The sequence below is a fragment of the Panthera tigris genome, chromosome C1 (assembly GCF_018350195.1).
Source record: "Panthera tigris isolate Pti1 chromosome C1, P.tigris_Pti1_mat1.1, whole genome shotgun sequence".
Classification (NCBI taxonomy): domain Eukaryota; kingdom Metazoa; phylum Chordata; class Mammalia; order Carnivora; family Felidae; genus Panthera; species Panthera tigris.
This window is the reverse complement of record NC_056667.1, coordinates 53,265,268-53,281,653: the sequence shown is the minus strand read 5'-3', so window position 1 is coordinate 53,281,653 and position 16,386 is coordinate 53,265,268. Positions and strand designations below refer to the sequence as shown.

At 40.4% G+C, this 16,386-nt stretch overlaps 1 pseudogene; it reads left to right on the top strand.

Moving 5' to 3' along the window:
* Positions 1-940: 940 nt before the first annotated feature.
* On the top strand, positions 941-1,446 carry LOC122240777 (annotated as a pseudogene).
* The last annotated feature ends 14,940 nt before the right edge of the window (positions 1,447-16,386 follow it).

The window sequence follows — 16,386 nt, the reverse complement described above, 5'->3', positions numbered from 1 at the left end:
GCATTTTATATATTTTTACACATTATATATTATAGTTTTATATTTTATATATTGTCTTTTATATTATATATTACATGTTGTATATATATCTTCACATATTGTATGTGTGTGTATATATATATAAAAGAGATATCTCTATATATCTATATATCTCTATAATCTCTATAGGTAAATATAGTTATCTCCATATATATATATATATATACACACACACACACACACAGAGAGAGAGAGAGAGAGAGAGAGTAAGTATATATAAATATCTCCATTTTTTAAAAAATCTGGATCCTTGTTCTCAGGGCCGTGTGGAAGTTCCAACACCTCTCCACCAAGATTTCTGTGGTCTTGCTCCTCCTAAGAGTGGCTGGAAGTCTCCTTCTATGGTTCACTTGGCCTCCCTGCCACCAGCTTGATTCCTCTTGTCCACTCTGCACACTATCAGACCTCTGAGGCTGCTCTCCTTTCTGACTCTTTGTACCTCTGCACGCCCATATTCTTTCTCCCCTTCATTCTTCATAGCGGTACCAACACCAGGCTGTGTAAATTACAAACTCTTCCTGACTGTATAAGAATAACAAAAGCAGGTACAGGGCAGCACAAACAGGAGTCAGCTAAAGAATTCCTCTAAATCAATAACAAAAGACAACCAGTTTTGTTTTGTTTTGTTTTGTTTTGTTAATAGAGAAAAGAACCAGCCTGGAGCTGAGAGTGAAGGCTTCATTACCAAATCTCTCCAGAAGAAAAGGAAGAAGGCTCAAAGTGAAATGATAGAAAGGGTTGATGGCAGAGGAAGGAGAATTACTCAAGCTCCTACATGAGCCCTTTACCCCATCCCCCACCCCTACCACCAAATAAATACCTGCCCAAGTCGGGCTGCTTCAGGGCTACTGAGCCTTCCAGAATTTCCATACTGATTGGTCAAGGTTGAAAATCTGAAGAGATGCCACGTAAGAAAAAGAAACTAAACAGGCATGATGGGGTCAAGTCTTCCTACTAGGTCTGCATATCCTGTGACAGACCAGGCCAGGCCTTTGGAACACGGTCCTGACATCCAGGGGGACTCGGAGGCTGTGAGTGTGAGGCAGCTGGCAGAAGACATGGGCGACTTGGCACTCAAGGGGGCAGATGGACAGGCAGAGGCAGGCACCCCAGACAGAGAAGCTAGCAACCAGCCTGAGAGCAACAATGAGACCACCTTGTCTTAAGTCTGACATGCCCATGGGGGGTGGAAGAGACACCTGCTGTCCCTGCCTGGTCAGGGAGCCCTGACACTGGCCCGGCTGCCTCTTCTCTGTGCCCCTGTCCCAGGCAGGCTAGGCCAGAGTGAAAAGGCAGAGGCCCAGAGAATGGAGGCCCAGAGGCCACTGAGGCTCCTACCCCGGGAAAGCTCTCCACCGGCACCCTCAGGTTCCACTTGCCCACCACCTCTCATCTTGCACTGGTACATTTTCAAGACCTTGTGGCTGCGGGATGAGATTTATTCAGTGGGCACCCGGGTAAACAACCCACTCCCCCCCCACCCCCACCACCAGGAATGTGCCCCCACAGGTGGCCTGGGCAGCAACCACATCCTAGCTCTGTCTCCGCTTCTCCATGTTCAACCTTCTGGGTCATTACCTTCGTACCCCTTTTTTAAAAAAACACTTTTAAACTTTTTAAAAACTTTAAACCTTTTTTTTTAGCAGAGAAGGAGGGAGCTGACTTTTCTTTTTCTTTTTCTTTTTTTAGAAGGTGTTGTAAGCTAAACTGGCCATCTATGCAGCTTTGCTGTTCCCTCATGGAGCTCCACAGATCCATTTCTAGGGAAGGGCTGTTGTGCTCAAAACTGTCTGATCAACTCTCTGTCCTTTCAACCAAGATAAGTGATAACTAGGACCCAGGAAATAAATGCTGATAACTTCTAGGAAAAAAAATAAGTAAATAAAAATGGAGAAAAGACATGATTTCAAAACAGACATTTCAAAAAAGAAGATATATGAATCATTAGTAAGCACATAAAATAGTAACCATAGGTGTCTGTGAAAATACTGCATAAATTCCTATGGATACCTCATCATTCGTCAGGGAACACAAATTAAAACCATGAGGGATGCCTGGCTGGCTCAATCTGTGGAGCATGTGACTCTTGATCTCAGGATTGTGAGTTCAAGCCCCAAGTTGAGTGTAGAGATTGCTTAAAATAAAGAAATTAAATTAACAACCACCACCACCACTACCACCATAGGGTACCATTTCATACCAACCAGAATGGCCAAATTTTAAGGGATGACACGATCCCAAGTATTAGCAATGATGTAGAACACCTGGAACTTGCATACATTGCTAGTGGGATATATGATGGTACAGCCACTTTGATAAACTGTTTGGCAGTTTGCTATAAAGAATATACCTATCCTAAAACCCAGGAGTTTCACTTCTAAGCATACCCAAGAGAAAGAAAACGTATGTTCACAAAAGACTTATTCAAGAACATTAATAGCATCTTTATTCATACAGTGAAACCATTAAACAAACCACATATCAGCCAAGAGGAGAATGGATAAGCAAATTGTGGTATTTTGTGCATAATAACAAGAAGAACCACTGATAGAGATATCAACATTGATGAATCTCAAGAATGGTGCATTGAGTACAAATGAGTACATACTATGTGGTTCTATTTGCAAATTTCATATGGAATTCAAAAAACAGAACTAATCTCTGCTGATATAAATCAGAGCCTCTGTTACCGAGGGTGGAGGTGGGACAAAGTGACAAGAAAGGGACACTTTCCGGGTAATGGGAAAGTTATTTTAATAAGGGTGGTGGTTATAAGAGAATAATCAATTGTCAAAACTGACTGACGTGTGCAGTTTATTGCATTAAATTGTACTGAACAAAATCCTAATGCCTAAGCTATACTTTAGTCCAAGTAATCAGAGTGTCTGGGGATAGAATGTAGACACCAGGATTTTTTAAAAGCTCCCCAACGAGGGCCTCACCTTCCACAACTGAAAACTCTACCATGGTGTTTCCATTAAAAACAAAACTAAACAAAATAAAGGACTCTATTTGTGTCTTTGAAAGGAGGCAAGTCAAACCTGAGCCAAGTTAAAAAAAATACTTTTTCTCCCACTCTATTCATATTTTTTAGATCACCACTGACAACGAAAAAGAAAGGCAGGGCACTAACATTTATTAAATATCTACCATGTGCCAGACACTATATTCTGCACTTTATACTCATCACCTAATCTTTGGAACAATCCTTTTGGTAATTATTACCGACATTTTGGAAAAGAAATCCTGAGAGTCCAAAAAGATAGGTAATGTGCCCAAATTAAAAAAAAAAAAAAGCACGATGAATAAAATACAAGTGCATTTGATTTGCAAGGTTTTATATTGTGCTTCCACAGACACTTTTTAAAAAATCTGACACATAGTAATTTGTAAAAACTACATTAAAAAAATCAAGCCTCGATTCTTAGTTGCTCTAAGGCATTAGCTTTTGAATTGTTTGTTTTGTGTAAATCATACCTTTGAGATTTGGGACTTCTTTTCCTATGACACAGTAAGGACTGTTGTGATTTGGGAAGCGGTATCCGCCTTTCACCAGGGTGAGTCCGAGATGCCACATCTCAGCTGACCATTGTGGGGCAGACCATCTTCTCATAGAAACAGCTATCATTGGTGGCTGTGTGCCTGAGCTGTTCTCAGCATCAAAGAAATCAAAGAGGAAAGCACTAATAAAACCAAATATATACCTTCATAATCATTTTGAATAACCAAACTATGCTTCCTAGTGTATAAAATCATCACAATCTTGGGGTCCCTGGTAGCTCAGTCGGTTAAGCTTCTGACTTCAGCTCAGGTCATGATCTCAGGGTCCACAAGATTGAGCCCCGGGTTGGGCCCTGTGCTGACAGTTCAGAGCCTGGAGTCTGCTTCAGATTCTGTGTCTCCCTCTCTGCCCCTCCCCCACTCTCTCTCTCAAAAATAAACAAACATGAAAAAAAATTTTTTTAAATGATCACAACCTTTCCAAGGGTCCTCAGGGTACTCTTATAAACTGTAATACAGAATATATATAACATATAAATCTAGAGTATCATGAAATCAGTCCAAGATTAATAATCTAATTAAATATTTAAAGAATTATTTTGTGGGGCGCCTGGGTGACTCACTCGGTTAAGTGTCCGACTGGCTCAGGTCATGATATTGCGGTCAGTGGGCTCAGGCCCTTGTCAGGCTCTGTACTGACAGCTTGGAGCCTGGAGCCTGCTTCAGTCTCTGTGTCTCTCTCCCTCTCTGCCTCTCCCCCCACTCACGGTCTATCTCTCTCCCTCTCTCTCAACAATAAACATTAAAAAATAAACTTAAATAATTATTTTGCTTGTATTTTTTAGAATTTTAGGGTTTTTTAAAAGATGAGTTAAGTGAACCATAACTCTGTCAGCTAGTTATTTAATTTCCAAATAGTTTGATCAGGGGAATGCTATAGACATAATGTATCTGAAGATCGTCAAGCTTTTCGAGATATCTTGGTAAGAGAATAGAGGTAGGAGATTGTCCAAGATAAATGTCAATAGGAATCAGCTGCAGCAAATACTTATTGAGGGTCATGCACTGCATTAAACACCCTATGTTACATTATTTAATCCTTCAACTTTGTGAAGAAGGCACAGTTCTCACAGCTATTTTACAATGAAGAAATTGACACTCCGAGAAGTTAAATAACTTGTTTCAGGATACACAACTATGAAATGAAAAGACGAAGATAAAGGCCAAGCCATTGACGATAAAGCCCTTTCCTCTGCAATAATAATGACTCACCTTCCTGAACATATATACTGCGGTGGGCACTGTTCTAAGTATATTGCAAGTGTTTAATCATTTAATCCTTACAACAGCCCTATGAGTGGGTACTAAAGTTATCATTTTACAGTAGAGGGAAAGGAAGCACAGATACATTAATGTGTAACTAGCTGAGCAACCATCCCTAAAGAGTGCTAACTGTTTATCACAAGGAGCTAGAAGGAAGGTCTCCAAGGCCACAGTAAACTGTCCCCCTCTGATCTTTTCATCAGAATTTATTTGGATAAAGACTGTGATTTACTGCCCAATATGGGAAAGCATGAATTTGGTGGGGTAAGTTATCTTGGATGGTAGAAATGAGGATGCACAGGATCTCAGTGGTCTGGAAAAATGAGCTGAATCTAACAAGATGTAAGTGCGAGAGAATTAAACATCGAGTCCTAAACAGTTCCAAAAAATAGATCAGTTGGGGGCAAAATGAATTAATAGTGATATATGTAAAAGAATTGCGCCGAGTTTAGGTGACTGAGAGTGTGACTTGAGTACTGGATGACAACCAGGTGCTACCACTAGGTATCCGCTCCCACCCCTGCGCATGCGCGCACACACACACACACACACACACACACACACACAGCTTTTGGAAATTTAAAAACAAGAATGCCCTTTCAAAGTTACTACAAAATAAGTAATAGGGGTGCCTGGGTGGCTCAGTCGGTTAAGCATCCGACTCTTGGTTTAGGCTCAGGACATGATCTCACATTTCATGAGTTCAAGCCCTGTGTCAGGCTCTGTGCTGACAGGGCAGAGACTTCTTGGGATTCTCTCTCTTTCCTTCTCTCTTTGCCCCTCCCCTGGTTTTGGTTGCTCTCTCTCTCTCTCTCTCTCTCTCTCTCAAAATAAATAAATAAATAAACTTTAAGAAGGTAATAGGTCAGGGCAGACAAAAGCATCATCACTAGAGATAGAAAACTTCCTGGCAAGGGTTTTACTTTATTTTTATTATTTTTTTAACATTTATTTATTTTTGAGACAGAGAGAGACAGAGCATGAACGGGGGAGGGGCAGAGAGAGAGGGAGGCACAGAATTGGAAGCAGGCTCCAGGCTCTGAGCCATCAGCCCAGAGCCCCACGTGGGGCTCAAACTCACAGACCGCGAGATTGTGACCTGAGCTGAAGTCGGAAGCCCAACCGACTGAGCCACCCAGGCGCCCCTTATTATTATTATTTTTTAATGTTTTTATTTATTTTTGAGACAGAGAGAGACAGAGCATGAGCAGGGGAGGGGCAGAGAGAGAGGGAGACACAGAATCTGAAGCAGGCTCCAGGCTCTGAGCTGTGAGTACAGAGCCCGACGTGGGGCTCAAACTCAGACTGTGAAATCATGACCTGAACTGAAGTCGGACGCTTAACCAACTAAGCCACCCAGGTGCCCCAACAAGGGTTTTACTTTAATCAGGTTAAATGTATTATCATACTTCAAAAGAAGAGTAGGGACGCCCATGGGATGCTTGGTCAACAGTTGAAGCAAAGATACAGGAAAGTCATAGGAGCAAAGGGGAAAAGAATCCTAGATTCATGAACACAAGCTGTTAGTTCTTGTGACATGTTTATCTTTGTGCAAAAGGTGAATGTGGAAGATTACCACAGATGGAGGTCAACACAACAGTTAGTGGAACATTCCAGTCTTTAGGAAGAATTTAAGGATCCTCTACCCTACCCTCACAGTGTTTGACATTATCAAGAATGAGACTATTTTAGGGCCATGGGATTGGGTGTTAGAGGGAGAGGGTTGACTGAGATACAATGAGCAAAGAACTTAAAAGCTATTGTGATTCTCAGGCAATATGATCACATATGTAAAAAATTACAGAGGAAACCTTTGCACACTGTTGGTGGAGATGTAAACTGGTCTAGCCATTATGGAAAACAGTATGGAGTTCCCTCAAGAAATTAAAAATAAAATCACCATATCCAAAGTAAACAAAACAACTATTTCAATGAGAGATCTCTAATCCCATGTTCATTGCAGCAGTATTCACAATAACCAAGACATAGAAACAATGTGTTTGTCAATGATGGCTGGATAAAGAAAATATGACACACACACACACACACAGTAGAAATGTATATATGCACACACACACAATGGAATATTATTCAGCCTTAAAAAGGAAGGAAGTCCTGCCTTGTGATAACATGGATGAACTCGGAGTACATTAGGCTAAGTGAAAGAAACCACAAGGGAAAGGCAAATATTGCATGGTATCATTTATATCTGGAATTAAAAAAAAAATTAAACAGAGAGTAGAACGGCAGTTCCAGGGGCTACAGAATGGGGGAAATTAGGGAGATGCTGGTAAAAAGGTACAAACTTTCAGTCATAAGATGAATAAGGCCTGAGGATTTAATTTATAGTATGGTGACTATTGTTGAAAATACTGTATTGTATAATTATTGAAGTTTGCAGGGGTGCCTGGGTGACTCAGTTGGTTAAGCATCGACATCTAGTTAAGATTTTGACTCAGGTCCTGGTCTCACGGTTCAGTTTGTGAGATGGAGCTCGCTGACAGTGTGGAGTCTGCTTGGGATTCTCTCTCTCCTTGCTCTCTGCCCCTCCCCCTGCTCTCTTCTCTCTCTTAAAGTAAATAAGTTAATTAAAAAAGAAGAAATGTGCAAAGTCAGTAAAACTTAAGTATTCTTACCAAAAAAGAAAGAAGAATGGTATATTAACGAAAGGTGATGGGTGTATTAGTTAATTCATTGGTGGGAATTCTTTCATAATGTATATGTATATCAAATCATCACATTGTACATTTTAAGTATTAAAGTTAATTTTAATTAACATATTAATTTATTAAGCAAATATCATTTAGTTAATATTAAGTAATAAAATAAATTACAATTTTGTCTATTATAATTCAAAATGGATAAAAAATTTTTTTCTTGGCAAAGAAGCTAAAAAAATGAGTTTAACAAGATTATAGAATACAAGGTCAATATACAAAAAACAATTATATTTCTATAAACTATCAATAAGCAGTTTTAAAATGAATGAACTCAACTTATAATAGCATTAATGGAATACAGTACCTAGAAAGAAAATTATTTTTTTTATTAAAAAAATTCTTTTAACATTCATTCATTTTTGAGAGACAGAGAGAGACAGAGCGCAAGGGGGGGTGAGGCAGAGAGAGAGGGAGACACAGAATCTGAAGCAGGCTTCAGGTTCTGTGCTGTTAGCACAGAGGCAGACGTGGGGCTTGAAATCACGGACCTGAGATCATGACCTGGGCCGAAGTCAGATGCTTAACCGACTGAGCCACCCGGTTGCCCCTAGAAATAAATTTAATAAGAGAAGTGCAAATCTCTAGATTGAAAACTACACAACACTGCTGAGTGAAATTAAAGAGGACTTATAGGGGCTCCTGGGTGGCTCAGGTGGTTGAGCGTCTGACTCTTGATTTCGGCTCAGGTTATGATCTCCCCTCCTGTAACTTCAAGTCTCACATGAGGCTCTGAACTGAAAGAGTGGAGCTTGCTTGGGATACTTTCTCTCCCTCTCTCTCTGCCCTTCCCCTGTTTGCATGTTCTCTCTCTCTCTTTCAGTATAAATAAGCATTAAAAAAAATAAAGAGGACTTACAAAAATAGGAGATATACAATATCCATGGGTTGGAAGAGTCAATATTGGTAAGATGGCAATTTTCCCAAACTGATGTATAGATTCAATGTAATATCTATGACTATCCCAGTAGGCGTTTTTTGTTTTTGTTTTTGTTTTTGTTTTTTTGGTGCAAGCTGAAAAGCTGTTTCTAGAATTTATATGGTAATGCAAAGAACCTGGGAAAGTAAGATGATTTTGAAAAAGAAAGAAAAAGTCAGAGGACTTTACTTGGCTTTGAAACTTACCACAAAGCTATGATAATCAAGAAACAATAGGCATTTTTTTTTAATATATGAATTTTATTGTCAAATTGGTTTCCATACAACACCCAGTGCTCATCCCAAAAGGTGCCCTCCTCAATACCCATCACCCACCCTCGCCTCCCTCCCACCCCCCATCAACCCTCAGTTTGTTCTCAGTTTTTAACAGTCTCTTATGCTTTGGTTCTCTCCCACTCTAACTTCTTTTTTTTTTTTTTCTTCCCCTCCCCCATGGGTTTCTGTTAAGTTTCTCAGGATCCACATAAGAGTGAAACCATATGGTATCTGTCTTTCTCTGTATGGCTTATTTTACTTAGCATCACACTCTCCAGTTCCATCCACGTTGCTACAAAAGGCCATATTTCATTTTTTCTCATTGCCATGTAGTATTCCATTGTGTATATAAACCACAATTTCTTTATCCATTCATCAGTTGATGGACATTTAGGCTCTTTCCATAATTTGGCTATTGTTGAGAGTGCTGCTATAAACATTGGGGTACAAGTGCCCCTATGCATCAGTACTCCCGTATCCCTTGGGTAAATTCCTAGCAGTGCTATTGCTGGGTCATAGGGTAGGTCTATTTTTAATTTTCTGAGGAACCTCCACACTGCTTTCCAGAGCGGCTGCACCACACAATAGGCATTTAGATAGAAGGAAGAGAACAGACGGTCCAGGAATAGACCTGGACCTTCACTTACAGAGTCAATCGATTTTCGAGAAAGATACCAAGTAATTAAATGGGAAAGATAGTTCTTTCAATACAGATGCTGGAGCAATTGAATAAGCATCTGCCAAAACAATGAAACTCAACCCTTACCTTATACCATACATAACAACTTAAGAGAAAACATGGGATGAAATCTTTGCAGCCCTGAATTAGGCAGAGTTCTTTACAAATATAGCACAAAAGGTAAGAACAATCAAAGACAAAATGAACACATTGGATTTTATCAAAATCAAAACTTTTGCTCTTCAAGAGACACAATTAACAGAATGAAAATATTTGCAAAACACAGATCTGGTAAAGGACTTGAATCCAGAATATAATATATAAAGAACTTTTATAATTCAGCAACAAGAAGACAAACAATCTAGTGTGAAATGAGCAAAATATTTGAATAATCACTCACCAAAAAAGATATATAAATGGCAGGTAAGCATGTGTAAAGATGTTTAAATATCATTAGTCGTCAGAGAAATGCTAGTTAAAAGCACAATGAGATGTCACTACACACCTATTGGAATGGCTGAAACAAAAAAGTCTGACCAAGCGTTCATTAAGATATAGAGAAACACATACATTGTTAGTGGGAATGTAAATGCCACTTTGGGAAACTTTGGCACTTTTTAAAAAGCTAAACATAGACTTATCAATTGACTTAGCAACTCAACTCCTAGGTATCTACCCAAAAGAAATGGAAATGTATGTCCACACAAAGACTCATACAAATATTCATTGCAGTATTATTCATAACAGCTTCCAAACTGGAAACAGTGTCTATCAAACTGGTAAACTGATAGACAAAATGTTGTGTACCTAAAGAGCGGAATATTATTCACAACAAAAGCATTATACTAACTGGAAGGGGGCAGACACAAATGACTACATATTGTATGATTCCATTTACATGAACATTTTAGAAAAGGCAAAACTCTAGAGACAGAAAACGATCAGTGGTTGCCTAGGGCTGAGTGGAAGCAGAGATGGATTGCAAACTGGCACAAGGCGACTTTTTGTGGTGATAAAAGTGCTCTAAAACTGAATTGTGGTGATGGCTGTATAATTATATAAACGCACTAAGATTCAATGAAGTTTACATTTAAAATGGGTGAATTTTATGGTATCTAAATGGAACCTCTATAAAGAGGGTTTAAACAAAACAAAACAAAGCAGAAAGCTATTATGACTTCATAGCACCCCTTTTGGCTCACCTTTGAAATAGCTGGTGCCTGTATAACTGGTAAAACTGTCCTTGAACTTTCCTTTCCACACCCTCTGAAGACTGCGTGGAAGACTTGAAAGGGATGATTTTGCAGGCAGCTCTAACCCTGGTGGGGTTTTTATTTCTCTTGGAGGAAGGTTGGAAGGTGAAAATTTACAAAAAGGAGCACATGTAGAAGGGCATATCAGGATGGTGGAGATCTTAAAATCATATCCTAGGCATTCATCATTCTTCTATCAAGTACCTTCTGGATTTTCCTGTTCAAGTAAGTGCTGTGTCTATAAAATAGTGAATGATATCGACAAGGTCCTTGCTCTCTGGGACTTATATTCTAGTAGTGTGAAATAAAGGAGGGAGGGGAAGGGGGGAGAGAGAAAGGGAGGGGGAAGTAAAAAGAACGTACCTTAAGTACTCAGAAAAGTTGAAAGGGTGATATTAGAACATGACTGAACCACAAGAGGGAGCCAGTCTTGCAAAGACCAGAAGGAGGAGCATCTTAGGCACCTTGTCATGTTTTTGGTTTGTTTTGTTTTGTTTTTACAGGGTATTTGTACCTTGAGGCCCTCTATTCCCTCTTTGCTCAGCTTAAAATTCAGAGTTGATAAATACAATCATTCCCTCAACTTCCTTGATCGCATTAACCTCTCATACTGGTTGGCAAAATCACAACACTGTTCAAGTCCAACTGTCCACCTCTACCGGTCTCACTTTAAACTTGTCACCAAGAACTTAAGAAAGCCCTTGCTCTTTGCCGGCTAACATCCCACATCCCCCTCATCCATTCACCTTCCTACATTCTCCAATACTACATCCGCTTTCTGCTAAAGGACCGTTTTCTCTCTTCTCCGTGGTCACTCCCAGCTGATGACTGTGCTTCTTTCCTCATTGAGAAAACTGAAGAATCAGAAGACAACTTCCACTTGTTCTCACCACAGCCACATGTGCCTATATGTGTGCCCCCTTAGGCCCTGCCTTACCTCCTCTCAGTCAGGATGCACTCTCAGGGCTCCTATGTACAGGCTTCCCTGTGTGCATTAGATTCTACCCTCTTGTTGACTCAGGAACACCCAGTCAGCCAATCCTCCCCCGCTATCCTACATCACGAATCTTTCCTCTACTGCATCGTCTCCATTGGTATACACAAGAATCATTTCAGGCACATTAAAGACAAGCAAAGGAAAATCTCCCCTTGGTTATATTTCCCTCATTTGGTTACCATCTTACTTCTTTTTAATCTTTCATAGCCAAACAGTTGTCTATACTGTACTAGCTGCCTCTAATTCCTGTTCTCCTGTTCTCTCTTAAATTCTCTCCAGTCCAGCTTTTGTGTCATCATCGACCTGAAACTTGTGTTTTCAAGGCCAACAAAACAAACAAAACGAAAATGCTACTGCAAAGAAAAATGAATAAAGCGGCTCTGAGTAAATGAAGAAGGTAGGGAGTAGGAGAAAGTCCTGAATTCTAGCAGCTGGGTTGACTACCTGTATCCTAAGGATTCCTTAGATAATTAGTTTTCTTTCTATTCCATTTGAACCATCCTTCTTTCCTATATATTTTCCCAATTTTCTTTGGAATCTACTGTCGCCCAGTTTCTGAAATCAGTCTGAATATCAGATTAACCTGCTCACCATTTTGTGAGAGGAGAGTGAAGCAAAATCATAGCAGTGAGTGAGACCGTTTTCATTTCTGTATTATATCTGAAATTAATGTGAAACCTCAGAAACCTAAAACTCTCTTTAAACCAATCAGGAATGGGGCGCCTGGGTGGCTCGGTCGGTTGAGTGTCCGACTTCGGCTCAGGTCATGATCTCACAGTTCATGGGTTCAAGCCCCACATCAGGCTCTGTGCTGATGGCTTAGAGCCTGGAGTCTGCTTCAAATTCTATGTCTCCCTCTCTCTCTGCTCCTCCCCCGCTCATGCTCTGTCTCTCTCTCCTTCAAAAGTAAATAAAAACATTGAAAAAATAAAAAATAAAAAATAAACCAATCAGGAATAATTTTAAAAGTCTGAGAAAGAATTGCCCCCAAACAATACCCCTCTATTCTAAGATAAATGTAGTTGCTATTTGTGACGATTTTGCAGCTACCCTTGTCTATAAATGGCCTTGCCAGGAATTATATATACTGACCTCAAGCATTTTAGAAAGTCTGGCTGCAGGGGCGCCTGGGTGGCGCAGTCGGTTAAGCCTCCAACTTCAGCCAGGTCAGGATCTCGCGGTCCGTGAGTTCGAGCCCCGCGTCAGGCTCTGGGCTGATGGCTCGAGCCTGGAGCCTGTTTCCGATTCTGTGTCTCCCTCTCTCTCTACCCCTCCCCCATTCATGCTCTGTCTCTCTCTCTCTCTGTCCCAAAAATAAATAAAAAACGTTGAAAAAACAAATTAAAAAAAAAAAAGAAAGAAAGTCTGGCTGCAATACTCAGCTTGCTGATGTTATCAGCAGGAGCAACTGTGACTTACTTGGGTGAGGTGGCCTCAACTCCTTTTGTGGACAAGGTGGTTCCTACCGGAGATAGCACCAAATGAGGTAGACTGTGTAACAATTGTCCTGGCCGGTTGCTTAATACACGAAATCTTAATGGATAGTGCAGTTCAGTGTTTAGCAAAATGCAAGTCACAATCCATTAGTGGGTTATGAAATTAATTTGGTGGGTTGACCAATTTTTAAAAGGTGACATGGAATAGAAAATATCAGAGCTCATTACACATAGTCGGGGTATGACATAGTTTGTGACACTCTGGATGAAGTTCCAAAGAGGGTGTCTTCGATCATAAAATTAAAATTTTAAAAATTAAAGCCACTGGTCTAGATCCATTCATAATGAAATAGCCGGTGTGGTTGAATGCACTAATCAAAGTTACAGGACATTTGGAAAATGTCCACGTCATTTTCAGCATCATATATCACTAGGCATGAGCAGAAACAAGGGAAATCCAGAGCATCTTAAAGAAGGGCTTTTATACACAGGACCAGGTGAAGAGGTTGAAATTACCACCATAGAGCCTTTGTAGTTTGCAAACCACACTCACAAACTTAATCTCCTTTGAATTATCTTGTCATCCTTTGTAGTAGGTCAGATAGGAAGGTGGCAGCATTCAGAGGCAGTTTTCAATAACCCATCCAGTTTAGGTCAGGAGCCCAGCCAGCAGCTGGGAGAAACGATCTAGCCCCACAAGCCTCAGGGAGAAAGTTGGCAAGGGTGAAAAACTGTGTGTGGGTCCCAGCCAAGGGTTCAGGGCAGAATTCCAGTTCCAGGAGGGAGAAAGGGAAGGAAGAACATGAACTGGGGCAGAAGCCCAGATATTAAACAAAGCACACAGATAGCCAGGCCCACCCCCAGCACATTGGATTTCATGCTCACACCTGCAGGGTTCCAGAACTCCATGCCTGGCTTTTGAGGAAAAGAAATGGAAACATACCATGTGGCTAAGGGGGAGAATGGAGTGGTTATCAGGCACTTACGAAGGCATGAAGAGACTAGTGTGGAATGGTAAGTTAATCAATCAGACTGGCAAGAGTAGAGTTGCCAGATAAAATATAGGATACTTATTTAAATTTGGATTTCAGATAAATAATGAAAGCCTTTTAGTGTATGTCCCATGCAATATTTGGGACACATTTATACCCCAAAATTGTTGCTTATCTGAAATTTAACTGGGCATCCTGTTATTTTTATTTACTGAATCTGGCAACCATCACACATGGGTGTTATGAAGGATGAGGTGAGAAGGTTTGGCAGAGCAAGATCACAAAGGGTCTTGTGTGCCATGCTTGGCAGACAACGGGGAGCCAGGAAAGTTTTTGTGCAGGGGAGTAATACAGTCAGGTTTGCATCTTAGAATCAACCTTTGGAGAACAAAGCAGAGTTCAGAGATTCGGGAACTGAGAGACCAGAAAGCTCTTTAAATAGCCTAGACTCCAGGAGAATTGAATTTAACTTCATTCACTTCACAATTCTGCCTAGTGCTGGTGAAATTCCAAGGTTCGCTCAGGCTGCACAGACCAAACTTTTTTTTTTCAAGAGTTACTCTTTGTTTTGAGGAACAAAGGCTGTTCTGGGGGTCGTGGGGGCGGGGGGTGGAGTATATATTTTTTTGCCTTGCCCAAACCCTGTGTCAATCAAAGACTTCTTAAGAGAGCCGTAAAGATAACATGTATGTATCAATCTCATGCTAGTAAGCTCAATATCTTTTTCACCATTGCATCCCCAGTAGTAGCCAATAAACATTTGTGAATGAGTTTCTTAAGGGCAAAGTCTGTATCTTCATCACCTTTGTTTCCTTAGCACCTGACCCAGGACTGGGAATAAGTTTCTCAGAAAATAGTTCTTGATTACAGTGGCCTAACTAATTAACAACCAGATGTGCTTTCTATTAACTACACTTCTCCAACATTGTTTCAAAGGTACAATCTGGCATAGTTTTCACACAAATGCAAAAGAATCCTGCCTCTTATACTGGACAAGAAAACTGTTTTCAAAAGTTGCAGAATTGTCTGATTGGATGGGGTTTTGAAGGTAATCATCGTCATGTATGTGAAAATGTGAGGGTTTGGGGGTTTTTGGCTTGTTTTTGTTTTTGTGTTTGTCTTTTGGCATTTTCCTCTCCCGATAAGCTTTGTCATTGCTTGGGTTTCCATAAGCTTTGTCATTGTTTGGGTATTCGTGAAGACAGATCTTATGTAAATGCTTCACAGTTAGATCATCATAAAGTAGTACAAGTCAAGTGTTTGTCTTTGGTCCACCAGTATCAGTATAGTTAGTTTTCTATGTATTTTTCGAAGGCTAAAGTGTGAACTTCCTGAGGGCAGGATGTATTTACCTTCATAGTCAAAGAACTGTCGTTAAAATGAGATTTGTGGAATTTTTTAAGAGGAGAGGGGCAGAGAGAGAGTGAGAGAGAGAGAATTCCAAGTAGGTTTTATGTCCAACACAGAGCCTGATGAGGGTTCCATCTCAAAAGCCTGAGATCATGACCTGAGCTGAAATCAAGAGTTGGACACTTAACCAACTGAGCCACCCAGGTGCCCCCGGTTTGTTGAATTTTCAAGAGCAGGAAGCCACAAGGAAAAGAGTAATTCTAGGAAGTATATGGTGTAAATAAAAATGCAACTTAAAAAATTATTACAGCCACCTGTTATTGAAGATTATGTTCTAAGCATCATACCAGGGTGGGGGCTTTATGTATATTTCATTAAATTCTGATTAAGTTTCAATCCTAAAAGCTTCTCTTTGAGCTAGGTGACATTATGTTCGTTTTATGAGTAAAGAAACAGAACTGATGAGAAAATTGCCCAGGATGACACAGCTAATAGATCGGCAGAGCTGAGATCAGAACCTGAGTCCAAAGCCCAGGAATTGTCCACACACCAGGAATTGTCATTTAATTTATGTATTTATTTATATTTATTTATTTTTGAGAGAGAGAGAGAGAGAGAGAGAGAGAGACGGGGGGGGGGGGGGGGTGGGGAGGGAGACAAGGAGACACAGAACCTGAAGCAGTCTCCAGGCTCTGAGCTGTCAGTAGAGCCCGATGATGTGGGGCTTAAACTCACAAACCATGAGATCATGACCTGGGCTGAAGTCAGACGCTTAACCAACTGAGCCACCCAGGCACCCCAGGAATTGTCAGTTTTTTAAGTGTATATTGGAGAGATAAAGAATATATTGTTAGAGTGCCTATAAGAGCTCTAATCAGCAACCATGTAGTTCCCCAGAGGACTAA